Source organism: Mastomys coucha, unplaced genomic scaffold, assembly GCF_008632895.1.
Source record: "Mastomys coucha isolate ucsf_1 unplaced genomic scaffold, UCSF_Mcou_1 pScaffold14, whole genome shotgun sequence".
NCBI lineage: Eukaryota > Metazoa > Chordata > Mammalia > Rodentia > Muridae > Mastomys > Mastomys coucha.
The window spans coordinates 36,818,652-36,826,010 of NW_022196896.1; the positions used below are offsets into that span (position 1 = coordinate 36,818,652).

General features: G+C 36.8%; 1 pseudogene; it reads left to right on the plus strand.

Moving 5' to 3' along the window:
- The first annotated feature begins 6,221 nt into the window (after positions 1-6,221).
- Positions 6,222-7,359, plus strand: part of LOC116089371 — a 21,826-nt pseudogene continuing 20,688 nt past the window's right edge.

A 7,359-nucleotide genomic window follows, 5' to 3' on the forward strand; every position in this document is an offset into this window, starting at 1 on the left:
CCCTTCAATACCTACAATATCTTTTTTGTCATATTCCTTAAAATTTATAAATTATTATAACAATAAAAGTATTATAAGTTGTTTGATATAAAACAACAATCAATTTAACAGTCTTATGTAGATGCTCGTCTACAGCAATAGTGAAAATACATTTTTCTCTATATAAATTTTAAATAACTCCAAACATATTAGCTTTATGCTTAAAAATAATATATCACTACTAGTATTTTCTTAAATGAACATGAATATATAAAGTCTTTTTGTTTGTTTTGTATTTAGTAGAGCCTGTCCTTCCTGTGATCCTGGTTGTATCAGAACTCCTCCGGATAATTTCTTGTTTAGAAGATACTCTTACAATTTTATTATTTCTTTTGTCCCTGGGTCTAAATACTACCTGAAAACAGAAATTATTTTAGGCCTGGAAATCTCAGTTACTTGTGAGGGTAATGCAGGACAATTGTTATAAATTCAAAGCCTGTCTGACTCACAGTTTGAGGTCAGAGGCAGAGTAGATATTTTAGCCAGGCCTTGTCTCAAAATTAAAACTAAAAAACAGGATGAGGCTACAGGGGTAGAAGGTTAGCTTAGCCAATGTGGGCCCTAGATCAAATTCCTCAAACCATCAGAAGTATTTACATTGACAGCAGCTTCTAATATACCAAATGGAAAAAAACTATCTATGTGAGTAGTGACTGAATACTAGTGACTGTTAATCTGACACAACATCAGTTTTACTCAATAAAATGTGTGACCACCTATAAGTTATGTCTGTCTTCATTTTGTTTCTTTTTTTAAATTTACATTGTGTATATTTTGTGTATATGTTGTTAACACTCTGCCACTCTTGTGTAGGGCTGAAAACAATTTGCAGGAATTGTTTTTCTCCTTCCACCTTGTGGGTTAGGGATCCATCCAAGGTTGCCAGTCTTGTCCTCAGGAAAGTGCCATCTCAGCTATCCTGCCCTCATTTTTACTTACACCTACATGGCTTGTATAATATCACATTTCCACTTGTACAAGGACTGCTCTAATTTCTCTGTGTGATGTGGCTGCTTTAATAATATCTCATCATGGCAAAAGGAGAGTGGAAAATACCTAATTTAGCTGTTTGATTTATAGCACTTCATTGTTTAGACTGTTACTCAGATGCCACAAATGTCAGTGCGATGCCTGAGCAAAGGGATTTTTCAACCTCCAAAGGAGGCTCCCTGAAGGGAACTAATGGATCAAATAGGAAAAAACTATACCATTTTTTTCCAGTTATGGAGGCAACTGCAAAACACACCTAACACCAGCCAGAGAGGTTTATGCTCATCCTGCCCAGAAAGAAACACAGGAATGGAGACTGGAGATGATTTTTTTAAGGGAACAAGAATGACTGTGAGCAGAATCTAGTGAGCCTAGAGAAACCAGAAGTGTCCTGGTACAGAGCCTCGTGGACCTGTAGAACAGACAAAGGCTTGTTAACAATTCTCCTTGGAATACTTACTGAGCCTGAAACAGAAGACAGTGATAGGGGCTGGAGAGATGGCTCAGTGGTTAAGAGCACAGACTGCTCTTCCAGAGGTCCTGAGTTCAATTCCTAGCAACCACATGGTGGCTCACAACTGTCCGTAATGAAATATAATGCCCCCTTCTGGGTATCTGAAGATAGCTACAGTGCACTTACATATGATAAATAAATAAAATCTTTAAAAAAAGAAGACAGTAATAATGCAACAATACTATGTCCTGGGACATGAGTTGAGTGCATTTTCAACTTGAGGGTTAAAAGTCTCTCTCAGCACCTGGTGCCCTCTAAGTTCCTCAATTTAAAATAATCGACAACCACGCCAGAGGGCCGTGTATTTCGGTGGTGATAGTTCCCAGTACTTTCTGAGAGAACATTCATCATTGAATAATGTGCTGTCTTGCATTCTTCAGAACACTGGGAACTTAATATCTTTTTGGAATGAGTATATGCTGCCTTCTACTTCCTTTAGTTCCTCTTCTCACAAGTGAATTATCAAGAGGAAGCCAGCTTACTCTTAGGAAAGCTGTTCCCTCCTTATCAAAAGCTGTCACCCTGTCTGTCCTGGGAGCCTCATTCCTGGGCCGCCTGCTATACGGACCATTTTGTGCATACTCTTAGTACCCTCTCCCAACTTGACCAGCATCTCTGGAAGAAAGTATCCCCACTTGGCAAATGTGATAACTGGGTAGTTATGACATTTCTTATTTTTCTAACATCTCATAATTTTAAAGATTGGAAAAACCAAAATTCTTGATTTTTGCAGTAATATGCTTCCTTCATATTTTTATAAATATTTTTGATAAATTTATTTCCCCATTTTATTAAATATGAATTCATTTGCTTATCCAATATAACCTGAATACAGTTTCCCCTCCCTCCATCCCTCCCAGTTCCTCCTCATTCTCTTCCCTTCCTGTGTCTCATTAGAAAAGAATAGGCTTTCTAGGAGACAACAACAACAAATAACAAAATAAAATATAACAAGATAAGACAAAACATCATATTGAAGTTAGACAACATAAGCCAAAAGAAGAAAAAGAGGCCTAAAAAATGGGAAAAAAAATCTGAGACCCAGTTGTTTATATATTCAGAAGTTCCATAAAATTACTAAACTGAAAAGGACCTGGTGCAGACCCGTGTAGGGCCTGTGCTTGACACTTCAGTCTCTATGACTTTATATACATGTTGCACAGTTGTTTTAGAGGACCTTGTTCTCTTGGAGTCCTCTGTCCTTTCTGGCTCCCCCACTTCTTTTGTCTCCTCTGTCTCAGGCTTCCTGAGCTCTGAAGGGGAAGGTTTTGATAGAGACATTCCATTTAGGACTGAATGTTCAAGGTCTGTCTGTCTGTCTGTCTGTCTGTCTGTCTGTCTGCCTGTCTGTCTCTGTCTGTCTCTGTCTCTCTGTCTCTCTGTCTCTCTGTCTCTCTATCTGTCTGCCTGTTTCTCTCTGTGTATGCATGTGTAATGTCTGACTGTGGGTCTCTACTTTTTCCCATCTGCCTCAGGAGGAAGATGATGGCTGAATAAAACACTGATCTATGAGTATAGTAGAATATCACTAGGAATCATTTTATTTTTACTACTTTTAAAAACAGACCATTAGTATTTAGTTTTACCCTAGGTCTCTGGGCTATCTTATCTCTGTTTCTTGGTCATTCAAGATCTCCTGGAGTTCCCTCTTGTGGAGTGGGCCTTAAGGCAAATTAGACATTCATTGGTTACTCACACTAGCTTTGTAACATCATTACTCTAGTATATTTTGTGGGCAGAACAGATTGTAGATCAAAGGTTTTATAGTTGGGTTAGTGTTTACATTTTTCTTTTGGTAGCCTGTAGTGTATCTTCCCGTATCAAAGACACTAGAATACAGTGGAGGGAAGATTTTATTTACATACCAGCCTGCTCTCTCCATGTTCAATGAATTGTGTAGTTGTATTATCAGTGGGGCCTTGCTGTAAGTTTGTAGAGAATAACCAACTGTCTCAACAACAGCCTGGGTTGTTTAGAGATTTCTATGGTACCCCTTTGGCCAACAACTCAACTGGATGTATTCCAGTCTCTGTTCTGGAAGCTTCCTTTGGTGACAAGAAATGGTCAGTTGGGATTCCATTTCCTTCATTATTTTGAGACTTCACAATGATTACTTTCATACATTTTAGAAAGTTACTAGTAAACTCTTTTTATAACACCCCTCAAATGCCCCTCAATTCTATCTCTCTCTCCCTGAATTTCCATTCTTAACATCATCTCTCCTCCCTTTCCTCATACAATACTCCCATTCCTGTGCTTTCTGTCCCTACTCCATCCATAAAATCTATTCTGTTTCTCCTTCCTAGGGAAGTTCATGTGTTCTCTCTAGTTCTCGACTGTATAACCTTCTGGATCTATAGATTGTATCTTCGTTACCATTTATGTAATGGCTTATTCACATATAAATGAATATATATCATATTTACCTTTCTGGGTCTGGGTTACCTTAGTCAGAGTGTTTTTTTTTTTCTCTAGTTAGATGAATTTTCCTACAACTTTGATATCATTTTTTTTTAAAAAGCTGAGTAACACTCCATTGTGTAAATGTACCACAATTTTTTTTTTATTCATTCACTTGTTGAGGTACATCTAGTTTATTTCTGACTATTATGAATAAAACAGCAATGAACATAGCAACAGTCTTTGTGATAGGATGAAGCATCCTTGGGTATATACCTAAGAATGGTATAGGTGGATCTTGAGGTAGATTGATTCCAAACTTTCCAAGGAACCACTCTATTGGTCTCCATAGTGTCTGTACAGTTTGTACTTCTACCAGTAATGAATGAGTGTTCACCTTATTTCACATCCTTGACAGGATGACCTCTCAGTTGTGTTATTGATCTTAGCTATTCTAACAGGGGTAAAATGGAATCTCAAACTACTTTTGATTTGCATTTTCCTGATGGCTAAGGGTGTTAAGTGTTTCTCAGCCATATGAGATTCCTTTATTGGGAATTCTGTTTAGATCTGTACCCCATTTTAAAACTCATTTGTTTTTCCATATCTAGATTCTTGAGTTCCTTACAAATTTTGTTTATTAGTTCTCTGTCAGATGTGGCGTTGGTAGAAATCTTTGCCCCATTCTTCCATTTGTCCTAATGGAAGTGTCCTATGACTTATACAAGCTTTTCAGTTTTATGAGTTCCCAGTTATTAATTATTGATCTTAGTACCTGTGCTAACAGTCTCTTCAGAAAGTCTTCTGTGCTAATGTGCTCAAAGCTATCCCTTCCTCTTCTATTAGGTTCAGGGTATTTGGTTATGTTTAGGTTCTTGATCCATTTGTAATTGAGTTTTATGTAGTGAGTATGAATCTGTTTGTATTCTTCTACATGCAAACAACCAATTGTTGAGGATGCTCTCTCTTTTGTTCAGTGTGTATTTTTGATTTCTTTATAAAAAAATCAGGTATCCATATGTGTTTGGACTTGTGTCTGAGTGTTCAGTTCAATTAAATTGACCAACATGTTCTTATTTATATCAACGTGTGGGGTTTTAATGTGACTTTGTGGTACAGCTTAAAATCAGGAATTGTGATAATTCCTACAGTTTTTTTATTATTCAGGATTGTTTTAGCTATCCTGTTTTTGTTGTTGTTGTTGTTGCTTGTTTTTTATTTTTGTTTTTCCTTATGAAGTTGACAATTGTCCTGTCAAAATCTGTGAAAAATTGTGTTGGAATTTTGATGAAAAAATTAATTGAATTTGTATAATGTTTATGATAGGATAGCTAAATTTACTTTGTTAATGCCATTGATTCATGAGCATGGAAGATCTTTCAATCTTCTGATGATATTTTCTTCAATTTCTTTTTTTCAAAAATGAAGTTTTTATTAGACAAGTCTTTTATTTGCTTAGTTAGAGTTACTCTATGATACTTTATATTACTTATGGCTATCATGAAAGATGTTGTTTTTCTTGATTTCTTTCCCAATCTGTTTGTTCTTTGTATATAGGAAGGCTACTGATTTTTGTAATTTTATCTAGCTACTTCAGTGAAAACATTCATTAGTTATATACGTTTTCTGGTAGAATTTTTAGGATCACTTATGTATGCTATCATTTCATCAGCAAATTAAAATACTTTGACTTTTTTTTTCCAAATCTTTTTATAGACATGTGTACCCTTGTGTTTAGAACATAGATGCTAGAATTAAAATGTCATCTTGGTGAGTTTTTTTCCTTTGATGAGTATGTAGTATCCTTGTCTATCTCTTCTAATTATTTTTGGTTTGGACTCCAGTTTGTTAGATATTAAAATGAGTATACCAACTTGCTTTTTAGGTCAATTTTCTTGAAATATCTTTTTTTTTCTAACCATTTACTATTAGGTAATGTCTATCCTTCATGTTGAAGTGTGCTTATTGGATGTAGCAGAAGGAAGGATATTATTTTTGCATCCATTCTATGAATTTCTTTCTTTATATTGGGAAGACAGTTGATATTCAGAAATATTAGTGACAGATGGCTGTTGATTCCTGTAATTTTGTTTTATAGTTGTTGGTGGTGCTGTGTGTTTCCATCGTTTTTATTTTGCTGGCCTGATATTATTTATTCCATATGTTCTCATGGTTTTAGTTCACCTTCTTAATTTTAGAAGTTTTCTTCTAGTAGAGCTATATTTATAGATATTATTTAAATTTGGCTTTAACATGGAATATTTTATTTTCTCCATCTATGGTGATTGAACAATTTGCTGGGCATAGTAACCTGGACTTGCCTTTGTGGTCGATTAGTTTTTGCAGCACATCTCTCCATGAACTTCTGGATTTTAGAATCTTCATTGAAAAGTCATATATAGACTGTTATGGTCCTGTCAGGACCCTGGCGTCTTGGTGCTTGGGTGCTCGCCACCGGCTGGCCTCTGGTGCGACCTTGTCCATAGTTGCAAGGTGGACTGGCTCGTGCGCCTCTGCCCTCGCCTCAACCCAAGTCTCCTGGCTTACAGGCTGCCCCTTAGCAGGTCATCCCCATCCCGGAGGCCCGGGCCCAGCTGCTCTACAGCATCTCCGCGGGCTCCGAGGCCCGCCCCTGTCCTATGTGCCTCCCAACGGGGACTTCACCTTTGTTTCTTCGGAGGAAGATCTCAGTGGTTCTATAGCAGCTACAGATGTCAAATTAAACCTTGGTGTAAGTAAAGATTTTATCAAAGAATCTACAGCTACTACATATCTGAGACAAAGAGGCTATGGCTGGTTTTTGGAAGCTGAAGATGAGGATCCTGAAGTAACAAGCCACTTTTGGAAGAATTGGACATTGATCTAAAGGATATTTACAACAAAATCCGTTTTGTTTTGATGCCAATGCCATCGCTTGGTTTTAATAGACAAGTGGTGAGAGACAATCCTGACTTTTGGGGTCCATTGGCTGTTGTTCTTTTCTTTTCCAGGATATCATTATATGGACAGTTTAGGGTAGTCTCATGGATTATAACCATTTGAATATTTGGTTCACTGACAATTTTCATACTGGCTAGAGTTCTTGGAGGAGAAGTTGTATATGGCCAAGTTCTTGGAATTATAGGATGGATATTCATTACTTCCTCTCATTGTAATAGCCCCTATACTTTTGGTGGTTGGATCTTTTGAAATGGTATCTACACTTATAAAACTATCTGGTGTGTTCTGGGCTGTCTACAGTGTTGCTTTATTACTCGTAGGTAAAGAATTCAAGACCAAATTCCTCTCCTCATTTATCCAATCTTTTTATTGTACATCTATTTTTTGTTCTCATATACTGGGGTGCGTTCCAAGTTGAACATGAATCAAAAAGATGGTGTTACATTTGTATTAAGCTGGGAATTCTTGCTGGAGGG